General features: G+C 44.0%; 1 protein-coding gene and 1 pseudogene across 3 annotated transcripts in view; both read left to right on the top strand.

The window, feature by feature from the left end:
* The first annotated feature begins 4,266 nt into the window (after positions 1 to 4,266).
* Positions 4,267 to 14,375, top strand: part of LOC311290649 (UDP-glucuronosyltransferase 2A1-like) — a 38,881-nt gene continuing 28,772 nt past the window's right edge. Inside the window, exon 1 of one of the 2 annotated variants that reach the window (XM_084409265.1) lies at positions 4,267 to 4,367. The gene's annotated coding sequence lies outside the window, so the exon portion shown is untranslated. The remainder of the gene's footprint in view (positions 4,368 to 14,375) is intronic. The other variant, XM_084409266.1, reaches the window with a different exon arrangement.
* LOC311290838 (UDP-glucuronosyltransferase 2A3-like) lies at positions 7,591 to 9,444 on the top strand (annotated as a pseudogene). Its single transcript has 2 exons — positions 7,591 to 7,957; positions 8,715 to 9,444. The product of its transcript is annotated as a UDP-glucuronosyltransferase 2A3-like (transcript).

The following is a 14,375-nucleotide window of genomic DNA, read 5'->3' as shown; positions in this document are numbered from 1 at the left end:
AACTGTCGCTCTATGCAGATGATCTGCTACTATTTATCGCAGACCCACATAACTCTCTCCCTCATGTCATGATGGCACTTGAGCGTTTCAGTCGCATTTCGGGATATAAACTCAACCTCTCTAAAAGTGAACTATTTCCTATTAATTGTGTAGCAAAAAAGTATTCTTTTTCTGCTTATCCATTTACAGTAGCTCCTGATAAATTTACATATTTAGGTGTGGTTGTTTCGAGAAATATTTCTGAACTGTTTAAGCTCAACTTTACTCCCCTCTTGGAACAAACTAGGATATCCCTCGAGAAATGGTCTAAGCTTCCCATCTCTCTGATTGGTAGGATCAACGCAATTAAAATGAACACACTCCCTAAATTTTTATATTTGTTCCAAACTATTCCTATTTATATTAAGAAATCTTTTTTTACTCATTTAAATAAGATAATCTCATCTTTTCTTTGGAACAAGAAACCCCCTAGAATAGTCTGTGTTTTCTGCAAAACCCTAAAGAACAAGGGGGGATGGCTCTCCCAAATTTTCAATTATATTATTGGGCTTGTAACCTAAGAGCTCTGACTTACTGGCAAGGGTCACATCATATAAATCACTTACCAGACTGGGTCCAGATGGAATCCTCGGCCTGCCTTCCTTCCTCACTTCCTGCCCTCCTTTTCTCACCCTTACCACTTGGTCTAGAATCTCACATGTTGCACCCTATGGTTTGGAACTCCATCCAGATTTGGGCCCAAATTCGCAAATTTTTTGGATGGCAGAGAGGTTCAACTTGTGCCCCAGTTGCCAGAAACCATCGATTCACTCAGCCTATAAATGATCAGGCATTCTTGCTATGGCAAGAAAAAGGAATCTTAACATTCAAAGATCTTTTCGCTGACGGTTCCTTCTTATCTTTTGTGCAATTGGAATCTCGTTTTGAATTACCTAAAACACACTTTTTCAGATATCTACAGGCACGCGATTTCACACGCAAGAATTTCATCTCTTTTCCTTCCCATCCCGATCCAAACCCTATTGACCTACTCTTTCCTGATGACCCGGAGCAAAGGGGAACTATTTCTAGCTTATATATAAAACTTATATCATTACTATCCACTTCTGTTAATGCACAAAGAGATTCCTGGCAACTGGATCTCAATATTTGTCTGACAGACAAGGAATGGAATGAGGCTAAATATAGAATTCATGGCTCTTCTATCTGTGCTAGACACAGCCTTATTCAATTCAAAGTGGTACACAGGCTTCATTTATCCAAGGCCAAGCTGGCAAAGATGTATTCCTCTGTTGACCCTACCTGTACAAGATGTAAGCAGTCCCCTGCTACCTTAGCTCATATGTTCTGGTTATGTCCTAGGCTGTCTTTTTTTTGGTCGCAGATTTTTGTATCTTATTCTAGAATTTTTAGTAAAGATGTTTGTGCAAATCCTTTAACTGCCATCTTTGGTATTGTGTGTGAAAAAAACGCTTTGTCAAAAAGCGAATTGGACTGTATAGCCTTTACTTCCCTACTGGCAAGGCGCTTAATTTTGATTAATTGGAAACAGTCCTTCCCCCCTTCTTTTAAACAGTGGACCAGAGATGTGTTACATTTCCTGAGTTTGGAAAAAATAAGACTTAATTTAAGGGGCTCCGGGCCTAAGTTCACTGTCATATGGCGTCCTTTCATAAATTATCTCCAAAACCAATTATAACTATAACTGGACGAATTGATGCTGTCGTCAGGTTTTGCCTTTGATCTACTGATGTTATTATTTCTCCTTACTGTTTTCTTTATATACACGATGTAAAAGCACAATGTATGTCTGGATGCATGTTGTGTTGTTGGTTGTGTTGTTATGTGAGTATGTATGTTGATTGTTGTTTAAATAAAAATGTAAAAAAAAAAATTAAAAAAAAAATAAAAAATAAAAAAATGTGCAGATGGTGTTGGGAGTTTAAATGTTTTGAGCGGTGTGAAGATTGGCACATTCATGTATATTGTATATAAATAAATACTTTTTCAACTTTTTAGCCGAAGTTATAGGCCACAGTTTGCAAAAGATAGTTTTAATTAAAATGTTTGTGCGGTTTTATTTATTGAAATATTTTCATGTTTGAAATATTAAATGTAAATTACTGTTCCTGAATACATTTTGCTAACGCTGTTTTTAATGACTTATTTTAGGTTGATAATTAAACAATGAATCAACAAAAACATGGATTGTGTGCTGATTTATTTATTTAATACAAACTGATTGATTTACTTATTAATGATAGTTTCTGTAAATTCAATTTATTGTAATAATATATTCATAGGATTCTTAAGTGTTTGAACAATAAACAATGTAGAATATGTTTGTAGACCTATAATTTGTGTACAGGCATATCAGGATGTGTAGACGTTAGGAGAACGTTCCGAGAACCTTCCGGGAACATTCTGGGAACCTTTCGGCAACGTTCCGGGAACGTTCCCCTAACTTATAGGGAACGTTCTATTAACGTAAAGAAAACTTTCCTGGCTAACCAATAGGGAACGTTCTGGGAACCAAAAACTAACGTTCCCAGAACGTTAAATTGTTAGCTGGGATGTTTTAATGCAAGTAAACAGGGTCTTACCAGAAGAGGCCATCTCACGGAAGCTAAATATATATATATATATATATATATATATATATATATATATATTTTTTTTTTTTTATTATTATTGAGAAGAGAAGACTAGGGGCAGCTAAACCTACATGTGGTTAGATAAGTTTGAGCCAGACAGAACATCAACCTGACCGTCAAGAACTTTTTGTCTCTCTAAATAAATTATAGACCCATCCATTGATATATAGAAATGAATTAATATCTACCTACCCTAGCTCTATCTAGCTAAACGTTTATAAATAATAAATGTTGCATCATTGCTAAACAAAAATAATTTAGCAAATTATTTAACATACCTCAATTTGTGTCGCTGTACAGCCTCCCCCTACTGGATCCATCAGTAACAACAGGCCCATAAAACTGCCTGGGGCGTATATCTACCAGCTCCAGGTCTGCACTGTAGTGATGGGACGAATCTTTAATATGACTCGTGACTACCGAGTTTTTTCAGAGAGTGATTCGTTCATTTTGTGCTGACCACGCACACGCAACATCCTATAGGTTCTGTACCGGAAAGAGAAATGTTTCATTTTCTCAATTAATGGCGGTCAATTTCTAAGCACAAGAAAAGCTAAAATCGGGTTAAAGACAGAAAACTTTATGGACTTTTGGACTTTTTCCACAATAAGAAAACTTTATTTCATTTCACGAGTTCACACGTACATGAAATCTAATAGTATTATGCATATTTGGCTTGCTGTTTAGGGGAGGGCTCCGAGCTCGGAATTTTGCCTGAACCCAGAGTACTCCCCCTATACTGGGGTAGACCCAGCCGAGTGTGAGGTGATGGGGTGGTGGAGGGATGCTGAGAAACTTGTCGTGAGACAGAAGGTGAGGAAAAGCTTTCATTATACTGGCTTCCTCTTCAGTTGATTGGTTGATTACCTGAACGTGCTCCTCCCGAATTTTGTTACATAAAACTTCATTTAATGTGAAAATGAAATGATATCTCAGTATGGGGGTCTTCACAATTCTTATCCAAGAATAAAAAGCCAAATACATGACAAGCCTGAGCTTTGAAAATTCCTTATTAAAAAAAATATATATAGGCCTATATATATATATATATATATATAAAAGTCTAACTATCAAGATTTTAAATAACTAGAGAACTTTTTGTACACCACAAACAAACCACTGAAATCGGTTGATAAATGTAAACGTTATTTTTGTTTTTATCCAGAAAAACCACAGCTTACCCCGTTTACTTGATTTTGTTTACAGCGCAGTCTTGCCCTCAGCAATATGGCGGACGCGTCGCGTCGCGTTGACCCTAACCCTAACCGCACAGCTCAGTTTATGAAGATGTCGCTGGATGAACGAACGACTCACATCGGGAGGTGAGGTAAACTATCAGACAGCATAGCATGAAGACCCAGATAAATGAATTAATCATTTCTGTTTCTCATAATTTGACCTTTTCCTTGCATTGCAATTTTTTTTTTTTATTCTAAATGCGATCAACATTTGATGTGTTGTTTGAGGAATTTGGCAATTAACATGTAACATTTTAAATACATTCTGCTGAAATGAACGAAATGACTCGTAAAAAGATTCGTTCATTTTGATGAACGAGATTCAAAGATCCGAGTCAGTAAAATGATCCGAACTTCCCACAAGCCTCCTTCTACTCGTTTGTAGAGCAGTTCGATCGCACTATTCTGTATTTCTCTCAATGCAAAATATTTCCATGTGACGAGATCGTATAGGCTGCAGTGACAGAGATTGAGCGTGAGTAATTGTTCCGTGTGATCATTGAGTGTTGTTTGAATCTTTGTATCGTGGTTCATGCGGTCTTGTTGAGGGGAAAGTAAACAGATTACTTATTTCTCTTTTGATAAAATAATATCAGAGGGGAGAATGAGGACACGTGAGTGCACACGTGAGTTGACAGCTGCGTGAGTTTTATAGTGCGGTGCAACGTTTCACGTGAGTGTCATTTATTTTATTCTTGATTGTAAATGTTATAAAGAAAAAGAAATAGATTCAGAGCTATATGTACTGTTTTTGATGTCTGTGTTCATTCAAGTTTATTAATACTCTGTCTTAAGAGATGGAAATGAATAGTAGGCTAATGCCACTGGTAATGTGAAGAGTGTAAAATGTCTTCTAATCTTATAAGTGTGTGTGGCTTATGAGAATGTATCTTTAATAATGTTTCTGTGTTTTGTTTGTTTTTTTATCCAGAAAGCATAAAAAGCCACTGGTGTTGTTTATTACAGATTTAAGTATTCTTACAGATTGTTTGTATACTTTGGTTTATTTTTGGGAATGTTTCTGTACATTTATTGGACCATGTTTCCTTTTTGTGTTTTTTTTTGCTGTCTAAATTTTGTTCACACACCTATTTGTTCACACAAATTTTGTTCACACATGCAGTGCATGTTCCCTCGAAAAAGGGCGCTCTCTTGCTAAATAATTTTTGCAATGATTCTGCCTGCCTGTCTCCTCACTCTGAAAGAGCAGTAATCCTGGATGAAAAAAAAATGTTCCTTTTACACCATTTCATCTCTACTGCACAGTGTTGACAACATATAATAACATAATATTGTCCAAATTTATGTAATCCATTTGTTTTATAATTTACCGCCAAGATGACATAATTTTCTAGGAACATGGTTCTGTCTCTCCTTGGATAACAGTCGTAATCTTTTTTGGTTCTCTCTGTGATGGTGGCAAAATCTTGGTGGTGCCTTTGGAGGGAAGTCACTGGGTGAACATGGACATTCTTGGTCAAGGGCACAGCATTGATGTAATACGCATCTTCAATAGCTGGTTCGTAAAGGAGCATTTAACTTATTACAACTCTATAACTTATTACAACTCTGCAGGTTTGAGAAGCCCAGACTCACACCTCACACCCGCCCTGATGTGCACTTCACACATCCACCATCACCTCCTGCAACCCCTCTCCTCCCCCCTTCTGCCATCCAACCTGAGCTTAAGGTCTGTGTGGAGGACGTGAGCAGAGTCTTCAAAAAACAGAAGACTAGGAAAGCTTCAGGCCCAGACGGCATCTCATCTGCTTGTCTAAAAGCCTGTGCTGACCAACTGGCCCCAGTCTTCACGCAGATCTTCAACAGATCATTGGAGCAGTGTGAAGTTCCCTGCTGCTTCAAACGCTCCACTATCATTCCGGTTCCCAAAAAAACTAAAATCACTGGACTTAATGACTACAGACCTGTCGCTCTCACGTCTGTGGTCATGAAGTCGTTTGAAAGACTGGTGTTGGCCTATCTGAAGGACATCACCGGACCCCTGATGGATCCCCTTCAGTTTGCTTACAGAGCAAACAGGTCTGTGGATGATGCAGTCAACATGGGACTGCACTATATCCTGCAACATCTTGACAGACCTGGGACTTATGCACGGATCCTATTTGTGGACTTCAGTTCGGCCTTCAATACCATCATCCCTGATCTTCTCACAGCCAAACTGACTCAGCTCTCCATGCCATCCACAATCTGTCAGTGGATCTCCAGCTTCCTGACGGACCGGCAGCAGCTAGTGAGACTGGGGAAACTCACATCCAGGACCCTCACCATCAGCACTGGCGCCCCCCAAGGGTGCGTTCTCTCCCCACTGCTCTTCTCCCTGTACACTAATGACTGCACTTCTAAAGACCCCTCTGTCAAGCTCCTGAAATTTGCAGACGACACCACTGTCATCGGTCTCATCCAAATGGTGACGAGTCTGCTTACAGACTGGGGGTTGAACAGCTGGCTGTCTGGTGCAGTTATAACAACCTTGAGCTGAACACGCTCAAAACAGTGGAGATGATCGTGGACTTCAGGAGAAACACCCCAGCACTCCCCCCCTCTCACCATCATGAACAGCACTGTGGAAGCAGTGGAGTCATTCAGGTTCCTGGGCTCTACCATCTCCCAGGACCTGAAGTGGGCAAATCACATTGACTCCATTGTGAAAAAGGCCCAGCAGAGACTGTACTTCCTTCGCCAGCTGAAGAAGTTCAATCTGCCACAGGAGCTGCTGATCCAGTTCTACTCAGCCGTCATTGAGTCTGTCTTAAGCACTTCCATCACTGTCTGGTTTGGTTCAGCTACCAAATCAGACATCAGGAGACTACAACGGACAGTCCGGACTGCAGAGAGGATTATTGGTGCCCCCCTGCCAACCCTCCAGGACCTGTACTCTTCCAGAGTGAGGAAGAGAGCAGGTAAAATCATCACAGACTCCACTCACCCTGGACACCCCCTGTTTGAACTGTTACCGTCAGGACGGCGACACAGATCACTGGCCACAAGAACTTCCAGGCACAGGAACAGTTTCTTTCCACAGGCCATTTCCCTTCTGAACACTTAACATGCCCCCCAAAGCATATGCCTGTAAGTGCAATACTCCCACTGTCTAGTGCAATAAACTCAGGTGATATTTATATCTATATTATTCATACTACTCAAAATACTGTAAATATGTTTATAATCTGTAACATGCGCTAGACTCCCACTGTCTAGTGTAATATTCTCTAATTCAGGTGATATTTATATTACTCATACTACTCAAAATACTGTAAATATGTTCATAATCTGTAAATGTTTATTCAGACTAAACCCAACTGTGACCCTACTTTTTTACTTTTATACTATTTTTATTTATTTTTTATATATTTTCATTCTTAGAATTTGTATTACTATGTTCTTGTTGTATTTGTATTTGTATATGTGCACTGGAAGCTTCAGTACCAAGAAAAATTCCTTGTGGGTGCAAGCACACTTGGCAATAAAGCTCTTTCTGATTCTGATTCTGATAACCATACCTAACACCAAAGGAATGGATGAAGAATTAGCTCTACAAAATGATCGACTATGAAAGAATAATTGGGTTACTGGCTTACCGCTGTACGTCTGTTTTGGGATGTATTCAACACTGTTCATAAAAATCATGGAATGGTATGTCAGCTTATAACAAACATATTTGAAAAAATGAGGAATTTATGAAGGCACTGCATGAAAAACAGTATGATCTGATGCTTACTGATCCGGCATGGGATGCAGGGATTATCCTGGCTCATGAGCTCAAGTTACCCATGGTATATAATGTGAGATGGACCACTACTGGAGAGGGACACTTTGACGTCGCTCACTCACCAATGTCTTACATCCCTATCACGGGATCTGGAAACACTGACAAAATTAACTTCTTCAGAGGAGTAAAAACATTTTTCTTTTATTTGCTAATGGGCATTCAGAACAGCCGTTTTAATTTTCCACATTACCAAGCACTTTGTGACAAATATTTCCATCCACATGTGCATTATCTAGAGGGCTGATATATGGCTTATGAGGGTTGATTTTGCTTTTCAGAATCAGAATCAGAATCAGAAAGAGCTTTATTGCCAAGTGTGCTTGCACCCACAAGGAATTTTTCTTGGTACTGAAGCTTCCAGTGCACATATACAAATACAAATACAACAAGAACATAGTAATACAAATTCTAAGAATAAAAATATATAAAAAATAAATAAAAATAGTATAAAAGTAAAAAAGTAGGGTCACAGTTGGGTTTAGTCTTAATAAACATTTACAGATTATGAACATATTTACAGTATTTTGAGTAGTATGAATAATATAAATATAAATATCACCTGAATTAGAGAATATTACACTAGACAGTGGGAGTCTAGCGCATGTTACAGATTATAAACATATTTACAGTATTTTGAGTAGTATGAATAATATAGATATAAATATCACCTGAGTTTATTGCACTAGACAGTGGGAGTATTGCACTTACAGGCATATGCTTTGGGGGGCATGTTAAGTGTTCAGAAGGGAAATGGCCTGTGGAAAGAAACTGTTCCTGTGCCTGGATGTTCTTGTGGCCAGTGATCTGTGTCGCCGTCCTGACGGTAACAGTTCAAACAGGGGGTGTCCAGGGTGAGTGGAGTCCGTGATGATTTTACCTGCTCTCTTCCTCACTCTGGAAGAGTACAGGTCCTGGAGGGTTGGCAGGGGGGCACCAATAATCCTCTCTGCAGTCCGGACTGTCCGTTGTAGTCTCCTGATGTCCGATTTGGTAGCTGAACCAAACCAGACAGTGATGGAAGTGCTTAAAATTGAATTTCCACGTCCAACAATGCCAAATATCATCTACATTGGAGGCTTTCAGTGTAAACCAGTGAAGGCCCTTCCACATGATCTGGAAGACTTCATGCAAAGTTCTGGTGAGCATGGAGTCATCATGTCTTTAGGGGCGTTTATCAGTGCCCTACCAGATGATTTAACAGCGGAAATAGCTACTGTTTTTGCTCGGTTCCCGCAAAAGGTAATTTGGAGATACACTGTAAAGAGACCATCTACTTTGGGGAACAACACATTACTGGTTGACTGGATGCCACAGAACGATCTACTAGGGCATCCAAAGACAAAAGTTTTTATTGCACATGGCGGAACCAATGGGGTTCAAGAAGCTTTGTACCATGGTATTCCAGTGGTTGGAATTCCATTCTTTTTTGACCAGTATGACAATCTTCTTCGTTTGCAAGACAAAGGAGGAGCCAAGATACTCTCCATCTCAATTTTAAACAAGAACACACTGCATGCAGCCATATAGGAAGTAATCAATGAACCATCTTACAGACTGAGTATGCAGAGACTCTCATCTGCACAGAGATAAGCCAGTTAAACCTTTGGACAACGCCCTCTTCTGGATTGAGTTTGTAATGAGACACAAAGGTGCTGCTCACCTCTGTACAGAGTCCTACAAACTACCTTGGTACTCCTATTACTCAGTAGATGTTGCAGTTACATTGTTTGCAGTTGTTCTGATATTCACTCTGTATTTTTAACAGTTCGATATCTGTGTGTCAAGTGCTGCAGTAGAAAAAGGTAAACTAAGTGACATTTGCATTTGATGTTGATCACTTACAACTAATATATATATAAAAAAAAATTATATCAAGAAAATATACAAAATATATAAAATGTATAAAAAATATATATTGAAGTGCTTGTTTTTCAGCATTGAATACAGCATTCAAACTGCATTCATCACATGATCTTTAATGGAATAATAAATACTGAATTATTCTACTATCTATGCATGCTTTAAAATAAAAATTATTTTGTGAAACCCCTTATGTGCCATATAGATCATGTTACAAATAAACTTTGCACTTTGGACTTTCTGTGGGTTGCTCACTACATTCCACACATAGGCTATAGAATCTAGCGAACGTGTTCGGTGTCGCCCAGCCCGCAGCTCTACAGATGTCTGTCAGCGAGGCGCCTTGAGCCAAAGCCCAGGAAGCGGCAACACCTCTAGTAGAGTGAGCGCGCCACCTGGGAGGACAAGGCTCACCCAGAGACTCATACGCTCGGGTGATAGCATCCACTAACCAGTGGGCTAACCTCTGCTTGGAGACAGCCTTCCCCTTCTGCTGGCCTCCATAACAGACAAAGAGCTGATCTGAGGTTCTGAAGCTTTGCATTCTGTCAATATAAACCCGCAGTGCGCGGACGGGACAGAGAAAAGCTAGGGCTGGGTCTGCCTCCTCCTGGGGCAGCGCTTGCAGGTTCAGTACCTGGTCCACGAAGGGAGTGGTAGGAACCTTGGGCACATATCCGAGCCGGGGTCTCAATACAACATGAGAAAGGCCCGGCCCGAACTCTAGGCACGATTCGTCGACCGAAAAAGCCTGCAGATCCCCGACCCTCTTGAAAGAAGCCAATGCCAAGAGGAGCGCTGTCTTAATGGACAGGATTTTCAACTCAACTGTTGACAAGGACTCAAAGGGAGGACTTTGAAGAGCTCTAAGAACCAGAGCTAGGTCCCAAGAGGGTACAGAGTGCAAAACACAAGGTGGATTTAACCTCCTAGCACCCTTAAGGAATCTGATGATCAGGTCATGCTTCCCCAAGGACTTACCTTCTACTGCATCGTGATGCGCTGCTACTGCAGCGACATACACTTTGAGGGTGGAGGGAGACAGCCTTCGCTCCAACCCATCTTTCAGGAAGGAAAGCACGACTCTGATCGGGCAAGTTCGGGGGTCCTCCTGACGGGAGGAACACCAATCGACAAACAGGTTCCACTTCAACGCAGAGAGGCGCCTCGTAGAGGGGGCTCTAGCGGAAGTGATGGTGTCTACCACTGCCTGTGGCAGGCCATCTAGAAACTCCGCGTCCCATCCAGGGACCAGACATGGAGTTTCCAGAGGTCTGGACACGGGTGCCATAGAGTGCCCCGTCTCTGAGAAAGAAGGTCCTTCCTCAGAGGAATCGGCCAAGGAGGGGCTGTCGCGAGGAGCATGAGTTCCGTGAACCAAGTCCTGGTGGGCCAATACGCCGCCACTAACAGGACCTGCTCCTCGTCCTCCCTGACCTTGCACAGAGTCTGTGCAAGAAGGCTCACTGGGGGAAACGCATTCTTGCGCAGGTCCCGGGGCCAGCTGTGAGCCAGGGCGTCCGTGTCGAGGGTCCCCTCGGTCAGGGAGTAAAACCACTGGCAATGGGTCATGTCTGGAGAAGCAAACAGGTCTACCTGTGCGACTCCGATGACACTCCAAATCAGCTGGAACGTCTGGGGATGGAGTCGCCATTCTCCTGGTAGGGGAGGCAGCCGTGAGAGCTCGTCTGCCACACGGTTGAGCTCCCCTGGAAGATGAACGGCACAAAGCGACATCAGATGCTTCTGACTCCATAGGAGGAGGTGGGAGGCGAGTCGCGACATACGACGGGAGCGTAGACCACCTTGATGGTTGATGTACGCAACGGTCACAGTGCTGTCCGTACGGACCAGTACATGCTTGTGTCTGAGAAACCCCTTGAGGCGACACAAAGCTAGACGTACTGCTTGCAACTCTAGGCAGTTGATGTGCCAATGCAGCTGGGGCCCCGTCCACAGACCCGAGACTGCATGCCCGTTGTACGTGGCCCCCCAACCCATGGCAGAGGCATCCGTGAAAACCACAGCATGCCTGGAAACCTGGACTAAGGGCACTCCGGCCCGTAGAAACACAGGATCCGACCATGGGAAGAAGGTTTGGTGACAGCGCGGGGTAACTTTGACCCGGAGTGAGCCGCTCTGCCATGCCCACCTTGGGACTCGATTGTGAAGCCAGCGCTGAAGCGGTCTCATATGTAACAGGCCGAGCGGCGTCACTGCGGCTGCGGCTGCCATATGCCCCAGGAGCCTCTGAAATTGTTTCAGTGGAACCGCTGTCCTGCCTCGAAAGGCTCCTCCTTGAGGCACGCAGTCCAGGCGACCAAGTCCAGGTTCCATACCGAGATAAGAGATCCTCTGCACGGGGCAGAGTTTGCTCTTATCCCAGCTGACCTGAAGCCCCAACCGGCTGAGGTGCCAAAGCACCATGTCCCTGTGATCGCACAACACCTCGCGACGAGATAGTTGAGAATGCGAACGCCTTGTTCTCTCATGGGAACAATGGCCGCCTCCGTGACTTTCGTGAAGACACGGGGCGACAGGGCCAGCCGGAAGGGTAGGACTTTGTACTGACATGCTCGACCCTCGAACGCAAACTGTAGAAACGGTCTGTGTCGAGGAAAAATCGAGACGAGAAAGTATGCGTCCTTAGGTCAATCGCTGCAAACCAATCCTGGGGACTGATGCATTCGAAAATGCACTTCTGCGTGAGCATTTTGAACGGGAGTTTGTGCAGGGCCCGATTCAAAACTCGCAGGTCCAGGATTGGCTGTAACCCACCGCCTTTCTTGGGTACAATGAAGTAGGGGCTGTAAAACCCAAACCTCATCTCGGCAGGAGGGACCGGCTCGATCGCGTCCTTCGCCAGCAGGACATCGATCTCTTCCCACAAGACAGGGGCCCCCACTGACTGCACACGGGTGAAGTGGACGCCCCTGAACTTGGGAGGCCGGCGTGCAAACTGAATTGCATAGCCGAACCGGATGGTGCGGATGAGCCATCGGGACGGACCCGGAAACGCTAGCCAGGCTTCCAGATACCGTCTCAACAAACCCACCCGAACCACCGGCGTACCCGCGGAGGGGCAGCGAGGTGGAAGACAGGGACCCGGCTCTGGTGGCATTGTAGCGACCGAGAGCGGGGTCTGGGCGTTTTAACTTGACACCAACCTGCTTCCACCTGTGGGCAGACGGCAGAGAAGGCCCGTGGGCATTCTGCTGCGGGCTGCCCGGTGGCGAGGGGAGGGGGAGAGCAAGGAACGAGGCCCTGACTCCTCGTGACCTGGTCTCTGCGCCTCCGGGCCCAGCTGCAGACAGGAGCCGAGGCTGCGTCACTGCTATTTGCGAGCTGGGGAGAGGGGAACAGGAGTGGCGCCATTCAGGGGCGGCGCGCACTGCCATTCTGACCCTCTCGGACGGAGGAGACTGGTCTTACTGGCACCATTACAGTAGGAACTCAGCATCGTTTTCAGAGTATAATAGCCCTCTCTCCGATGTAGCAATCGACATCTGTCCTCCCCTGGGGCCCCGAATGACATGCTTGGTCCCTCATAGGAAGGACCAAAATCCCATTCAAAGCCTCGACGGCACACTGAGCGGCTCAAGCCTTTACAAGAAAGGGGAGACGAACAACGTGCCGACGTGGTCATGCTCTCATGTAGAGAGCACAAACCACCCATGAACACAGTCTCAGAATGTTTGCGATGCGCTAGAGGAGTGAGTGGTTCGTGCTCACTATAACCCTCAGATCACCAATGTTATTCGCCAAAGTAGCCCTCTTCCGGTGCACCAGAAGAGAAACTAGATCGGGAAATAAGCAAAGGGACTCACCTCATAGAGGCACGCGAGTCTTGATCTTGACCGCGCATCTTGAGCGCCGAATGACGCGCGCCGGGTTGCCGTGACAACCCGCGCTGTCAACCGGTGCTCGACGGCACACGGCACGCTGAGCGGCTCGAGCCTTTAAAAAGGGGAGACGAACAACGTGCTGACGTGGTCATACTCCTGAGAGAACATGAACCACCCACGAACGTAGTCTCACACACTGATTAGGCATGTGAAACAATGAACGTGGCCGTCAAATGAGGACAGGAAACGATCGCATCCAGAAACACACGAGTGAAACGTCATCCTGAAAAGGCCGCGATCTTCACTCGTGTTGCTCTTTCAGGAAGAAAGTACTCTCCTTATTGTGCTGAAGCACACAGGGACCCAACGCGGCAACACAGCGGGGAAACTGCAAGCCCGCTGTGCGCACTCAACCGTTTACCAGCTGTGAAAACAGCTTTTGAATTAACAGTGTGTAGACGCAGCCGGCAGACAGGAAATCACGCGGTCGCTGAAACGCCGTCACGCCAACACAGAGAGATCCCTTCCCGAAACAGCAGACTCGTAGAGCGTAAGATAGATACAATCTTAAAGCTCATTCACTCAGAGAGGACACAATCGGTCGGCTCCGAAGCAAAAAGCACTATGCATGCGTTGCTTCCGCCTTTTTATACCCGCGCAGGTAGGCGGGTTGCGGAATGCAAATGCTCGTTTTAATTCACTCGTAGGCAATTGGTCTCCCTAGCGTGATCCCAATTCGTCAGGGAACTCCCCCGACGACACGTTGGAGTTCCCAGGACGAAAGGGAACTGTAGTTTTCTAAAAAACATCATTCAAACTGCATTCATCACATTATCTTTAATGGAATAATAAATACTGAATTCTTCTACTGTGTATGTATGCTTTAAAATAAAAATAAATTATGTTGTAAAACCCCCTATCCCACTGCCTTGAATAATGGTTTGATTATTCAGTCATTACAGTGAAATTTGTATTTTTGACCATATGC

This window comes from Rutilus rutilus (assembly GCF_951802725.1).
Source record: "Rutilus rutilus genome assembly, chromosome: 5".
NCBI lineage: Eukaryota > Metazoa > Chordata > Actinopteri > Cypriniformes > Leuciscidae > Rutilus > Rutilus rutilus.
This window is presented reverse-complemented; position numbering and strand designations above follow the sequence as displayed.